Source organism: Primulina eburnea, chromosome 15 (genome assembly GCF_022965805.1).
Source record: "Primulina eburnea isolate SZY01 chromosome 15, ASM2296580v1, whole genome shotgun sequence".
NCBI lineage: Eukaryota > Viridiplantae > Streptophyta > Magnoliopsida > Lamiales > Gesneriaceae > Primulina > Primulina eburnea.
In genome coordinates, this window is record NC_133115.1 from 7,719,146 (window position 1) to 7,734,650 (window position 15,505).

Genomic DNA, 15,505 nt, shown 5'->3' on the forward strand with positions numbered 1-15,505 from the left:
AGGTGTTTGAAATTTTTTCTCGAATGGTTAAAATTGTAAACCATTTGAAAAGTATAGAAAATGGTTCAAAATTTCTAATAGTAGCGTCAACTGATTGGCTAGCTTGTTAACAAGAAACGGTTTGAAATGTAAGTGCTCGCGGAAAGTGAAGACACAGAATTTTTATGGATGTTCAGAGATAAAACTTATATGTCACCCCTTCTTCCTCTTTAGGAATGATTTCATTAAAAAAGCTTTGGCTTTACAAACTTATTGCAACAACACACTCCAATTAGGACTTATCACACTGCATATTTTAGATCTCTTAGTGATCACTTTACACTTATGAATTTTAATAATCCTCGATTCACCAGACAACACAATCAATCAAATAACCAAAGGTTACTGATAAAAGAAAACTATATGTTTTGAGTAGCAAGAAGTTGATCCCGGAATGATCAGATATTTTTCTGCTGAGTACGTGCTTGATGAGCGATGAAGTATATGAACTTTAAGTGCGCTCAAATCTTTGAGTATGCAAGCTTTAGTAGTAAAACAATCGCGTAGTTGAAAAGCTTAATTGATCGAACTCCCATATGCATTCTTCAATTCCTCTTTTATAAGTTGTCATCCCAACGATCGGAAAAAATGTATAATGTAAACCTATAGCATTGAAATAATGTGTCACTATCAGCTGTAACTTCATTAAATGTTCTTCAGCAAGTATTTAATGTTCTCTTTTCTTGTGCAACTTTAAATCTCATACATTTGAAGAGTTGATGTTGAGAATCATTTTGTATTAATTGTTAGCTCCATCAAAGCTTGTAGGATGTTTAACCAATCTTTCTATTCTGGGATAGTGATATAAATGCATATTTTTATCGAGACTGGTGCAAGATATGGTTGATTTGTAGCGTTGAAAAAACATTGAATGTCCAGAGCCGGTCAGAGAATGTATTTCATTAAGTGAACAATGAATGATTCTTTAATGAAGCGGTTTGAAGATTTTGAACAGCCGGTTAAAAATTTTATAATAGTTGAAACTTCTTCAAGCTATAGTGTAACGCCCCAGATTCGACGATTGTTCTCACTGTATCAAGACGGGTCTTTCCAGCGTGCTTATGCCCTCACTCACACGCACCTTGGAAAACTTTCCAGGAGGTCACCCATCCCAAAATTGCCCCAAGTCAAGCACGCTTAACTTTAGCGTTCTTATGTAATGAGCTACCGAAAAGAAGATGCACCTTCGTGATATGAGTAGTACCAATCAAATTTTTTAATTCATCTTCAACTGTACATTCCATTACATTGAACAGTCTTGGAATCCCTCTCCTTCTGGTGTAAGAATGGTTCATTCATGTTCTCACTACCTAGAAGCCTGCCAGGAGCCGCTCATTGTCCGTGCCACCTCATGGCACCTGCGATCACCCCCCGTCCTCTTCGGCCCCGGGCCTCATATGCCCACTAGCTTCCGCTTTGTTTGTCCCCGAACCACACCGTACTCGGAGAGGTCGGCCCTGATACCACTTGTAACGCCCCACATTCAACGATTGTCCTCACTGCATCAAGACGGGTCTTTCCAGCGTGCTTATGTCCTCACTCACACGAACCCTGGGAAACTTCCCAGGAGGTCACCCATCCCAAAATTGCATCAAGTCAAGCACGCTTAACTTTAGAGTTCTTATGTGATGAGCTACCGAAAAAAAGACGCACCTTCGTGATATGAGTAGTACCAATCAAATCTTTTAAGCCCTCTTCAACTGTACAGTCCATTACATTGAACAGTTTCGGAATCTCTCTCCTTCCAGTGTAAGAACGGTCCATTCATGTTCCCTCCACCTAGAAGCCTGCCATGAGCCGCTCATTGTCTGTGCCACCTCATGGCACAGGCGATCACCCCCCGCCCTCTTCGGCCCCGGGCCTCACATATAGGCAATTGAGCTCCAAGCAGTTTTGAAGTGTTCCTGATATATAAAATAAATTACGGCTGTTTTTGAAGGATCGTGTGTTGTGGGCACCTTTGTGATGCTTCAAACACAATATTATCCAATGAGCTGCAATAGCTCGTGTTCTAAAAATGTTAACACTGATGAATTAAATCGAGTTTGGTTACAAACCAAGCGGAAAACACTCGAAGTAATCCTTCATTAAGAAACACTGATATATTTGAAAGCCTTTTAACTTATGTACACTGAGTAACTAAAAAGCAGATGATCAGTTTAGTTATGGTAATAACTGAACTGATAACACCTCGAACTGATCAAATCAGTTTGGAAAACAATAGTTAAAAAGTTAATACACAAGATATATTTATAGATGTTCGGATACTTCAACTGCTCCTACGCCACCCCTTCTACCACCTCGGGTAGGATCCACTAGATTGATCCCTAACTGATTCACCTAACTGGTCATCTGAACTGATCTCTAGTTGGGCTGGTGAAATCAGTTGACTCGTCAGTTGAATTGATTTCACTCTTTCATTTGAACTGGTCAGCTAGGTTCTTCCTCAGTTGAGCACGTCATCAACTGGCCAGAATTTTGAAGATCTTCTGCTGAACTACCTATCTGGACAATTAGTTGAACTGTTCTATGATACATCAGTTGGACTGATTCAATTTGGGCAATCAGTTGGTACTTTCCGTTGGCGTTCTTGAAAGCTTCAGTTTGGCTCGTTTAACTGTTCAATTCGAAGTCTGATCAGTTCCAGCTTCCTGCACACTTAGGTAAATCATTAGAAACAAAATAACAAGTTTTGTTAATAATCAAAATCAAGATTGTTAAACATGAAATGTTCCAATAGTTTTCCTGAAACAGTTAGATGCTGCTTTGATTTTGTCAATCACAAAACTTTAGGATAATAATAATTTCTTAACAACTTCTCTCTTTTTGGTGATGACAAAACCCAGCTACAGAAATATACAACAATTTACAAAATACTTAAGAAAGCTTGATAAAATAAAATTTGTATTTTATTGAGTGAATGAAAACTACAAACTCCAGACAATAAAAACAGTTAAACAGAAATAGATACAATACATTAAACTTTCTTCTATTCTTTAAGTTGTTTTTGCATCAAGGCTTCATCTGCTTTGGCTCTGCAACTCTTTTCCTAACCGCTTCTTCTGCTTTCTTAAGTTTCTTTTGCCTCTCTCTTTCCCCCTTTTTACATCATCATGCATAAGGAATTGCATGATTTCAGTAAGTTACGCTCCTTGGGCCTCCATGCACTGATCAACATGTGTTTTAAGTCTAGTTATTTGGCCCGAAAGCTCAGTGCACAAATTGAGATGCGAGAAATATGCCTTTCTTGTCGGAAGGTAATTCTTGTATTCACGACAAGAAATTCCTTGGAGATGTCAGATTTCATGGATTGAAAGGCTTCCTTGAGATCAAATTGCTTCCGGTTGAGGGCAAAAATTGATTGATCCATAGTCTTCATACGGTCCAAAATCTCCTTCTGCCTGTCTTCTTCCACAAATTATTCTTCTTCGGGTTCAAATAGATTGGATGAAGAGAGTATTCTAGCTTTGAAGGAGGCCAGTTGAGAAGAGGACGCTTTTTCGGTTGACTTGGAAGGATGAGGTTCATCGATTTCAGAAGCCAAAACATCAACTGTGGTTTCAAATGCTACAGACGAAACAGGGATTTCTTCGCTAGGGAATTCTTGTGCTACCAGACCGGTTGATGGAGCCTCAGAAACAAAAGAGACTAGAGTCGGAGAAGCAACAGTTACATTGTCATCCTTGGGTTCAGCAGGTGAAGATACTAACGGTTCTGGGAGAATGCCTTGAGCAGTATCAATAACAGATTCAGACTTTGAAGGAGAAGAGATCTCCATTGAGTTGTGCCCTGATCAAAGTCAGAAATATATTGCACAGTTTTTTCGGCAGAGATAAGATGAACTTCTGAATGACTGATATGCGCCAAGAGAGGAGGCACAACTGTTTCAAACTCTTGAACAAATGTATCTTCCTCGTGGATCTCTTGAGGAGTTGTCGAGGAACCCGGTTCATCTTGTTGACAAATTGCCTCAGTGATGAGAACATCCTTTGTCATAATGATCTTGGCGGTTGGAAGAAAGGATGTCACATCACTTGTCATAGCATTTTAAATCGGTTTCTTAGAATCAAGCGAAGCGGTAACATATGAAGATGGTGGTACCTGAGTGATAGATAAGTATTTGATGTTCTCAGAATTCAGCACTTCATCAAGGTTCAGGTCTGAGTCAAACTTACCCTTTTCTCCAACCGCATGCAATTGAAGTTCTTGTCGCTTAAGAGCGACAACCATTGAGAGTGAGCGAACGTCCAACTCAAGTTGAGAAATGACAGATGAAACGTACACTAATTTTTTTTTTCTTTTTTTTATAATCATAAACTCAAATCACTTAACATTTTCATAAATCATAATAATTTAACATTTGAAATCTCAAGTGTGTAAAAATCTCTAAATCATCAACTAACCAAAATTCCTACATCGACCTTTAGGAAAATCAATTAACAATAAAATAAAGTATAAAAATCCCTAATAAAATCATTAACAATAATCATTTAAATCTTTTATCTGATAAACTAGTGCGAAAAATAAATGTCCCTCGAGAGTGTACTGCTACACTCGATCCACTCAAGCATAAGCGCTTTCTCATATCACAAAATCCTGCAACATTCAAACATAGTGAGTCTAATGACTCAGTACGTTCTAAACATGAATAACAAGTAATACATATATATAGACTCATGCATTAAAATCGTACTTTTATTTAAAATAATTTTTGAACATAAATAAATCATTTAAAATAATTTTCAATATAAATGAATCATATAACATAAAATCGTAAAGCTTTAAATCATTTATCATTTTGGGTGAATATTGATCCTTGAAAGTGACTATGTAGAGGCCCGTATTTCGTACTCGTATTTTTGCGGAATTATAAAAAAATTTCTAAATAAATGATCACCTTGCCTCATTTATAAAATAAACATGTAAATAATTTTAACTTTAAAATAACAGCGGAAGCAAATATTGTTTTCAACCAACAATTTAAAAATAATCCAACGTAAACATCAACTTAAAAATAATCCAACGTATTAAAACTGAGTTTGAATAATAAAAGGTGCATAAATTAAATCATGATGTCCTCGGGTTTACTACTGCTGTCCCAAGATCGCTCACTAGTCCCCGCCCGCGGTCTCGACTTCGTCCATACCTACAACAATCAAGTCTAGTGAGTCTAAAGACTCAACATGCATATATCGTGAATAACAAGTAAATATATCATAACATCGCATGCAACATAAAAATAAAGTATCGTAAAGCGCATGATGAAAATCGTATCATGAATAATTATATCTACGTGCATATCTGAAAATCATACGTAAAAGTTTTGCTCAATAGAGTTCTGTCATAACATATCAAAATTTTCTGGTAGAGATAATGTTTCTAAGCAAGTGGCCCATAACATAGCGTAAGCGCTTGATCAGACTAAACCACATTATACTGGGCGGTAGAGATCAATCACAGCCCTTGGACTGGATGTCCGTATCTATACATAATCATAAACCGGTCGTAAGTCACCGGGCGGAGAGGTCCTCGGTTGTTCTTACCGATTTCCAAACCCATAAGCATAAGGTGGCCACAAGACATATCGCATATATCTCAAAAATAAATATTTTATATTTTTATGTACGTAATATAATTATAACCTTATTTTTACCGAATGAGTTGGATCGTTCCCATGCTTGCTGCGACTTACTACTAATATGTGACACATGAAATGAATCTTAACTTGACAAAATCTTAACAATAGAACCAAAAACGAGACGATTCAGACCAACAACTTGATTTTTAACCATGGCTTCGTACCAACCCGAACCAACATTAAACCGACGTTTAACCATGATTAAAAATACCCCAAACATACTGAAAAATATGCATAATAACTGTAAAACACGAAAATAGGTGAAAGGAATCCAAAAACATAAAACACTCTTTCGAGAGTCATTTTGGGCATCTTTCGCCGTAAATTCTTTTACGACCTCTAAACTCGACCAAATCACAAACGGCCAAAAACATTACCTTCCTAACTCATTAAGGTACTGTCCAGTCCAAGGCCATGGGCTAAAAGCCAACTAAGAACTCAAACCACCACAAAAACCGCAACCTAAAGTTGCTGTCAAAAAACAGAATTTCAGCAGCGGCTGTGGTGTGTACATGAGGTATATATCTGAAACAAATGGACATTTGCTTGAACCACCACTCAGAGACCCTTACCAACATCCTAAGGCATGACTTGGACCATGGCTAAGGGCTAAAAGCCAACCACAAACCAAGCCACCACCGAAGACAAATCACAGCCCAACCCTAGAGCACCACTTACTGTGTGATGGTTTGTATTGAAATATTTTACTATCTTGTCTCGTTCCAAGGGCCATTTAATCAACCATGGCTCGATCTAGACATGAAGGAGTGTTGTATGAACCATGGCTATGGGCTAGGAGCCAATCATAATCCACTCAACACACCAAGACCAAACCACATTCACACAGAAACTGAAAAGGGAAAAACCGAGTGACTCTTGCATTGTTGATGTAAAATTCTGATGGATTCATGAACCAAGCTTGTAAATACCGATTTGGTCACACCCTATACATGTTAAGGGAGGGTTCTAACCATGACTACAGTCCCTAGGACAGCCAAGGTTCGAACACTCCACTTAAACAACTCAATGGCAGAAATCGTGTCTCATTCTGCACTTAAGAAGAACTTGTTGTCATTTCTTCGTGTGTGCGTGTATGAACTTGAACCATCGAACCAAAAACAACCTAACACATTCTAATTTATGCCTAGAAGCAGCCTTGGAAGCCTGGAACCAAGCAACCACCTGTAAACCACAAGCAACATCTCAAACGAAACATAAGTCAATGGAGATAACCTGTGCAGAATTTTTTCAAAATTGTTGCTGTCAAATTTCGTTTTGCCTCATGAATCTTGATCATATAATGTTTTAAAATATCTATAGGACTTGATTGAAGAGAAAAGAAACAATATATACATGCCTGGAATTTGTTTTGAAGAAAACAAATCAAAACGACAATACGACGTGACGGAACGGAGTTGGTTTCTTTCTTACTCGTTTCAACTGTTGTTCTCGATTTTTAGCTGTTGTTCTCTTCTGATAATTTCGAGCATATTGGTGTAGGAAATGTAAGGGATAAAGGTGAAGGATATAGGAGGTGTTAAGGGGTCATAATATGCATTTAGTTAGGAGTTACAAGTCAAGAAGTGGAATGGATTTTTGAATTGTTTCTTCACCTTGCTGTAGCTGCTATCATTCTTTTATTCCAGGTGCTAACTCACGAATCTAAGATGCTATTTTCTGATATTTTTCAAGGGTGAGAGTGTGGGTTTGCTTGACAATAAAGGTGAGTGTTTAAGGTCCAATAACATACATTAAAATGGGAGTTACAAGTGTAGGAATTGCATGGTTTTTGAATTGCTTCTTTCTCTCCTTGCTAGATGATTCTTTTCTCATTTTCCTTGCATGATCTCGTTTATTTGCTAGACTAATAGGTTGAGGAAAATTATGTGAATTATGGTATTTAAATTTACTACCACTTAGTGTATTAAAATGATTAAAGAAATGAATACATCATGAGGTCTCATTATAGGTGCTTTGAAAGGAAAAGTTACTACACCTTTGAAACGGGTTGACCGAAAGTTACTACTCATTTGTATGGTAAATTATTATTCAAACCTTGCATTTTAAATTCTTAAGGTTTAATATCCTCATTATATATTTTTAATGAATGACAAATTAATTTAGAATAGAACATTGCATGGTAAGCTTAACTTAAAATTTAAGTATTTAAATATTAGGTTTAATTTCTTGAATATATTATACTTAGATTAATTTATCCCCACTTGTTTACATATTTAAATTAAGTTTTAATTAAATATTGAATCTAAAAGAATTTATTTACCAACTTAGCTCTAATTAATTAAATAAATTCTAAAACATTTTATTTCTTTAAATTAAATTATTCCTTGCCTTAAATTAAATTTAGGAATATTTTCTTATTATTAATCTTATCTCAAATCTCCAAACTCCGGTACGACCTCGCGTATTTATCCTAAAAAGATAAAACTAAACATCTACTTTTAAAATAATTAAAACACTTCATATATATGTAAAATATTCAATTTTAATTTAAATAATATAAATTATGCATGGCTTATACGTAATCTGATTTCCGGGTTCTACAACTCTCCCCCCCTTAAAAGAAATTTTGTCCCCGAAATTAAATCTTACCGAATAACTCGGGATATCGACTCTTCATCTCTGGCTCAGATTCCCATGTAGCTTCCCCCTCCGAATGATTGAGCCACTTGACTTTCACTAGCTTGACCATTTTGTTCCGAAGCTTTTTCTCCTGTCTGTCTAAAATTTGCACTGGTCTTTCCTCATAAGAAAAGTTCGGAGTGAGCTGCAACGGCTCAAAGTTTAGGACATGCGATGGATTCGCCATATACTTCCTCAACATGGAGACGTGAAACACGTTGTGTACTCCGGGCAGATTCAACGGAAGAGCAACACGATAAGCTAATGTCCCAATTCTGTCGAGGATCTCAAATGGTCCAATGAATCTCGGACTAAGCTTTCCTTTCTTTCCGAACCGCATGACACCTTTCATCGGTGCAATCTTCACGAAAACATGGTCACCAACAGCAAACTCCAGATCTCTCCTCCTCTGATCCGCATAACTCTTCTGTCTACTCTGAGCGGTCCTCATCCTGCCATGGATCTTGACTACTACATCAGCAGCCTGCTGCACAATCTCCGGACTCAACTCTGATCTCTCCCCTACTTCATCCCAATGAATAGGAGATCTACACTTGCGACCGTACAGTGCTTTATACGGAGCCATACATATAGACAACTGAAAACTGTTTTTATAGGTAAACTCCACCAACGGTAGCTTTGATTCCCAACTCCCGGAGAAATCAAGAACACATGCACGAAGAAGATCCTCCAAAATCTGGATAACTCTCTCGGACTGACCATCTGTCTGTGGGTGAAAAGCTGTGCTAAACAACAACTTCGTACCCATAGCTAATGTAGACTCTTCCAAAATGAGGAAGTGAATCTAGGATCTCGGTCAGATACTATAGAAACGGGAATGCCATGAAGTCTAACGATATCCCGGATATATAACTCTGCATACTGGATCATGGAGAAAGTCGTCTTAATAGGCAAGAAATGAGCTGACTTCGTAAGACGATCAACAATCACCCATATAGCATTCGATCTTCTGACTGACTTCGGCAGACCGACAACGAAGTCCATGGTGACATTCTCCCACTTCCACTCGGGAATAGAAAGAGGCTTGAGCATACCTGCTGGTCTCTGATGTTCCGCTTTCACTAGCTGACACGTCAGATGATAGGACTCGTTTTTACGTGTTTTTAGTGTTGGTTTTGAGTCGCATTCATGCATCATATTTGTTTGTTTTAGTTTAATTTAGCATTTTTCTAGCATTATTTAGCATATGACTGATCTCGTGTAGTTGGTGGTTATTTTGTAGGAATTGAACCAAAAAGTGGGAGAATATGTGCCAAAACATCGAGAAGGACTCGCTAGGGCGGTCACAATTGACCGCCCCAGCGAGCATGTTGGTCTAGCCGAGGAGTTGTTGCGAAAGAGTCTCGCTAGGGCGGTCAAAAGTGACCGCCCCAGCGAACCCAGGGACATGGCCGAGGAATTTTCTGCGAGAACCTCTCGCTAGGGCGGACACTTTTGACCGCCCTAGCGAGGCACGAGATTTGAAAAGATTTGTTTCAATTTTTATGGACTCTATCCTACACAATAGACCTAATACACGAGAGGGGCGCCGTTTTGGAGGGGGATATCATTATTTTCATCATTTTTTCTTGGAGAAAAGGCTAGGAGCAAAGGAGATTCGAAGACCTCGAGATTTCCACGCGTCGTGGCCGTCATCCGTCGTCATCTTTAGTATTTTCATTATTCATTTTTTAATTCTTAGATTGTTGTTAGTTTTTATTATGAATTTTAGTAGCTAAACTCTAGATTTGTTGGGATTTGAGGGGATCCTACCCCGTACTCGTTGTTTAACATTATTTCTCGACGTTTTTACTAGTGATTTGTTTATTCTATTGTTCTTTCTTATTTAAATCGAAGCTTAGCTAACTTCCTTTGATTATTTCATGTTGTTAATGATTTCGATAGAATAATTAACAATACGATCAAATAGTATAAACCACGGATTTACAATTTTAGTAGATATACGGAATTGGGTACGTGTCGATAGTGATAGTTCACCCAGATGAAAGCTAGTGGATTCCATAGAATGTAATGCAATCTTGAACTGTTAAATACTTGAGGACACTTGAGTACTGCATGTTTATGATTAATATTAATATAGCTCGACAGAGTATATTAATTAGTATAGGGAATTCCGTCGAATGCACGAGTAAAAGTCGAGTGCAATTATTTAAACACGAGTGGTAGGTGAACTGATAATTTCCCAACAAATTCATTTCTCCTTTGATTTGATCCAAATTAATCATTGCGTTCTTGAACACATTTCCTTTGCATTTTAATTATTTTACTTGTTTATTCTACATTAGTTCAATCATCAACTCATTCTATCGTTGCTAAAGAACTTTACTTGAAAATAAAAATATTGTAACGCAGTCCTTGTGGATCGATACTCGTATTCACTTACGTTTATTATAACTTGACTATCGTGCACTTGCGATATTTAAATCGAGCTTTCAATTATAAAATAAATTTTGGGAATATTCACTGTGCAAGTTTTGCTCGATCATCAGACACTCGGATACAAATCGTCTAATATCCCTCTTCATCCCTGGCTACCAATATAATAACTGCAGGTCTTGTACATCTTCGTACTCCCAGGATGAATAGAGTACGACATAAAATATCATTTCATTTCCACCTTTGTAAAATAACATTTTTCATAGTAAAGAAAATCGTAAAATATCATGACATTTCAAAAATAGAATTTTACATTAAAAATTACACAGTTTTACCATAAATCGTAAAATATCATATTTTCATAAAAATCATCATAAAATATCATTTATCATGCGATGTGATCCTTCGGGACGCTGCCAAGAATTTTCGTACTACCCAGGTGTAAAATGACCGTTTTGCCCCTAGACGTAATATTCTCGATTGTGACTTTTTCTTCTTTAATTAATAATTCGTGAGGCGTTTAGTTCCCGAATAAATTCAAACTTTCATATTTTCTTCCAAAACTTTAAACATAGCCTTTGTTTTACCTAAACAACCCTTGTGAGCCATGAACCACCCCCGTGGACCCATGGTTCGAATTTTCTTATTAATTTTTGCAATATTGACCCTTAATTGAACACACCGAGCCATCCCCTAATTTTGTTGAGCCGCAGTCAAGCCACCTCAAACCAGACCCTAGCCAACCCACCTAGGTACCCTACTGGCCAACATTGACCCATAGAACAGACCCTAGCTCACGTACGAGCCCTGCACCTAATTTCCCAACAAATTCATTTCTCCTTTGATTTGATCCAAATTAATCATTGCGTTCTTGAACACATTTCCTTTGCATTTTAATTATTTTACTTGTTTATTCTACATTAGTTCAATCATCAACTCATTCTATCGTTGCTAAAGAACTTTACTTGAAAATAAAAAATATTGTAACGCAGTCCTTGTGGATCGATACTCGTATTCACTTACGTTTATTATAACTTGACTATCGTGCACTTGCGATATTTAAATCGAGCTTTCAATTATAAAATAAATTTTGGGACTATTCACTGTGCAAGTTTTGCTCGATCAAGTTTTTGGCGCCGTTGCCGGGGACTGTTGATTCATAATTTTTTATTTTTCATTTAAATTCTTTAGTATTATTTATTTTATTGTTATTTGATACTCTCATTGAGTTGCAAATTTTTCTTGCGGTGCATGCGAAGATCACTTGAGTTTAAGCTTGAGCCTTTTGACCCCGAAATTGAACGCACAGCTAGACTTCGACTACAGCAGAAAAGAGCAATGGAAAGAATGGAAGGCAATCAACAAAGAGAGGAGCAAAGGCGTATACCGATGTTGGATTATGCACAGCCGTCTCTTGATGGAGCACGTCCAAGCATCGTTAGACCAGTCATCCGAGTCAATCATTTTGAGATTAAGCCAGCTATCATTCAGATGATTCAGAACACTGTCCAATTTGGGGGAAGTGCACTTGACGATCCTAATTCTCATATAGCTGACTTTCTTGAAATTTGTGATACTTTTAAGTTTAATGGCGTGTCTGATGATGCTGTTCGTTTGCGTTTATTTCCATTTTCACTGAGAGATAAAGCTAAGTCGTGGTTAAACTGTTTGCCTGTAGGGTCTATCACTACATGGGAGGATATGGCAAAGACATTCCTGATCAAGTACTTTCCTCCGTCGAAGACTATGAAGCTTAGAGCCGACATTACTACTTTTGCTCAATATGAGAACGAGTCACTTTACGAGGCGTGGGAGCGCTACAAGGACTTGTTGAGGAGATGTCCACACCATGAGCTGCCGCTTGGGTTAGTTGTTCAAACTTTTTACTACGGTCTGATTACTCCTAACCGTACCATGATAGATGCTGCTGCATGTGGTAATTTACTGAGAAAAACGGCTGAGGAAGGATATGAGTTATTGGAGGAAATGGCTGCTAGTAGCTATCATCCTCAGTCTGATAGGCAGAGACGAGGTGCTGGAGTTAATCAAGTTAATGATCTGGCGGCGGTTTCAGCACAGTTAGAGGCGTTGAATAAAAAGATTGATGGGATGAGCATGAGTGGGTCGGCTATGCGTCTGCAAGAAATTTTCTGTGATAAGTGTGGGGGTGAGCATGATGTGCAGGATTGCCAAGATGGCAATCCATTCTATGTGCCTGAGGGAGCACCGGTAAAACAAGTGGGATTCCAGAACCGTCCTAGAAATTATCCTTACTCGAACACATATAATCCGGGATGGAGGAATCACCCAAACTTTTCATGGGGAGGTCAAAACAACCAAAATCGCCAACAAAGAGGTCCACCATATGGGATGCACCAAGGATTCAAGCCAGAACCGCCTCGGGAGGAGAAGTCTAATTTAGAGCAAATGATGACTAAATTTATTTCTGCAACAAAGACGAGATTTCAGAATCAAGATGCATCCATAAGGGGGTTAGAGAATCAAATTGGACAATTGGCTAAGTTGATTGCTAATAGGGAGCAAGGAGCTTTGCCAAGCAACACGGAAACTAACCCAAGAGAACATGTGAAGGCTGTGGAATTGCGTAGTGGAAAAGCACTCGAGTCTAATGAGGAAAAGACCAAGCACGGTGAGGATGAGGTGGAAACTCGAGGAGGTAAGTCTTCTAACTCTACATCTACACCTATTGCACAAAATAAAATTGTTATCCCTCCACCTTTTCCTGCAGCAATGAAGAAAGCTAAATTAGATGCACAATTTGGTAAATTTCTTGAGATATTTAAAAAATTGCATATCAATATTCCTTTTGCTGATGCCTTGATGCAAATGCCGAGTTATGCTAAATTTCTAAAAGACATCTTAGCTAATAAGAGAAAGTTGGAGGATCCCATGACGGTAAAATTGACTGAGAATTGCTCTGCATTGGTACAAAACCAGATCCCACCAAAGCTAAAGGATCCAGGGAGTTTTTCTATCCCTTGCATGATTGGTGATGTGGTCTTTTCTAAAGCTTTATGTGATCTTGGTGCGAGCATTAATCTTATACCTTTATCTGTATTCAAGAAACTTGGATTGGGCGAGCCTAAACCCACACAGATGTCCTTGCAACTAGCTGACGGATCTGTCAAACATCCACGAGGAGTCAAAGAAGATGTGTTGGTGAAAGTGGGAAAGTTTACATTTCCTACAGATTTTGTGGTGCTTGACATGGAAGAGGATAGGGAGATGCCTTTGATTTTAGGGAGACCATTCCTTGCAACTGGCAAGGCCGTGATTGAAGTGCAAGAAGGGAAGTTGAGATTGAGAGTGGGAAAGGAATAAATCACTTTTAATGTTTTTAACGCTCTTAAGCATCCACTGCACACTAATGATTGTTTTATAGTTGATTCATCGGATTCACTTGTGTGTCAATTTGTGCAGGATGCTATAAAGGATTCATTGGAAGTCACCCTCACCACTGAAGTGAAGGATGAACCTGATGAAGAAATATCCGAGAGAGGAGCATACTTTAATGTCAACCACCCATGGACGAAGCCAGTGAGAATGAAATTGGATGAATTGGGAGCTCGAAGAGACCTGACCCCTCGGAAGTGAAGCGTTAAGGAACCGCCGACATGTGCTATACGAGATGGGAAAAAGGAGCCGTTCATAGTCCACGCTCAAAGATTGAAGCACTATATCGGTGGCACAATTGAGCCACAAATTGGGGTCACTCGGCTCCATGACAGTCATTGAGGACATGGGTGAAAAGTCGAGCTCTAGACTGTAAATTGAGAACTACTTCTACTCCCTATGTTAAGTTTATCTTTTTCCTTTATTCCTTAATCGCATCATTTGCATTTAGGTAGTTGCATGGCATGGCATTCATTGTTTTTATTTTTTTATTTATTTCTTTTTTTCGAGAGTGTCTCGCTAGGGCGGTCAAAACCGACCGCCCCAGCGAGCCCTCGTCTTTTTTCAAAAACATAGCCACCGAAAACGCCTCGCTAGGGCGGTCACTTTTGACCGCCCCAGCGAGCGAATTTTTTTTAAATTGGTTTTACTGGCGAGAACCACTCCCTAGGGCGGACACTTTTGACCGCCCCAGCGAGCCCTCATATTTTTCAAATAGTCTGTCACCGAAAACCTCTCGCTAGGGCGGACACTTTTGACCGCCCTAGCGAGTCGCGAAGATATAAAAACCTTTCCCCTTCTCCTTTCTTCCCCACTTCGAACCCTACCCCTTTCCTCTCAAATAATCGACGCCCCCTCCATGTTTTGTGCTTAATCCTTCTTCTTTGTTGATTTTTCAGGGCAAAGACTCCATCTTGGTCCATACTTTCCACAAGGAAGCACTTAGATTACAAGATTTTCTGCTCTGGTCATCTTCCACAAATTCCGGCGAGCTTCTCCGGCGACCTTCAACAACAATTTTCCGGCGGTTGGATATTTTGTGCACTCCACTCCCCACATGGCACCCAAAAGATCTAAGGTAACTCGTGGTGCCTCTAGTTCTCGGTCTACTCCGTCTATGTTTGTGAATGATAATGCTAGGGAGAGATATGAAAATTCTAGACTACATAGGAAACCAATCCCTGAGCGAGGATTTAGCCCGTGTATTATCGGTCAATTTGCGGAGTTCCTAGTAGCAGGAAGAGGGTGGACTGCCTTTGTGGCACAACCGAACGCAGCAGTGGTTCCGGTTGTGCGTGAATTCTATGCCAACGCTCCGGAGGGGAATGAGCATAAGGCATTTGTGAAGGGACATCTAGTCCCGTATGATTCCCATTC

At 38.7% G+C, this 15,505-nt stretch overlaps 1 non-coding gene across 1 annotated transcript; it reads right to left on the reverse strand.

Moving 5' to 3' along the window:
• Positions 1–12,463: 12,463 nt before the first annotated feature.
• Positions 12,464–12,570, reverse strand: LOC140815790 (small nucleolar RNA R71). The gene has a single exon (XR_012114435.1). It is a non-coding gene; the product is annotated as a small nucleolar RNA R71 (small nucleolar RNA).
• Between the last annotated feature and the right edge of the window lie 2,935 nt (positions 12,571–15,505).